The following is a 554-nucleotide window of genomic DNA, read 5'->3' on the forward strand; positions in this document are numbered from 1 at the left end:
ACTCATTGGCACATAACAATAACATGTTGTTTGGTGTTTAGTATTTTTGGACAAGAAAATATATATTAAACTCTTGGCAAGGCACTAAAATTGTTGTCTTTTTTATTGCAATTATTATAGTAATTACATGATGTACAATATGAATGAGAAACTGAGAAACAATAAAGTGACTAATTTTACTAATGGATATTTTAAACTCTGCGTCTTTCAAATAGCACTCAGATGCTATAAAAAATTGACTTACCAAGGTGTCTATTCTCCTGATGGCCATGTCCCTCTGCTCTGTTACACTAAAAGCCATATAATTAAAATGACCACTGCCTAAACTAAAATTAACCTTCTAGCCCTCATTGTTGGTTTTACATACAACCAACAATGAGGGTTAGAAGGTTAAGAGTCGGAAAGTCAAAAGGGCCGAACTCGTTCAGCATTTCTTAAGCTCAAGGAACTGAAGAACAAATTCAAAACTCGAGTTGCTACAATCAAGATGCTTTGGGCAGAATGTTAAATGATCCAGGAGGTATCAAAAGAAGATGGAAGGAATATACTGAGTC

The sequence above is a fragment of the Elephantulus edwardii genome, unplaced genomic scaffold, assembly GCF_000299155.1.
Source record: "Elephantulus edwardii isolate Elephantulus edwardi_28Jun2011 unplaced genomic scaffold, EleEdw1.0 scaffold00018, whole genome shotgun sequence".
In the NCBI taxonomy this organism is placed as follows: domain Eukaryota; kingdom Metazoa; phylum Chordata; class Mammalia; order Macroscelidea; family Macroscelididae; genus Elephantulus; species Elephantulus edwardii.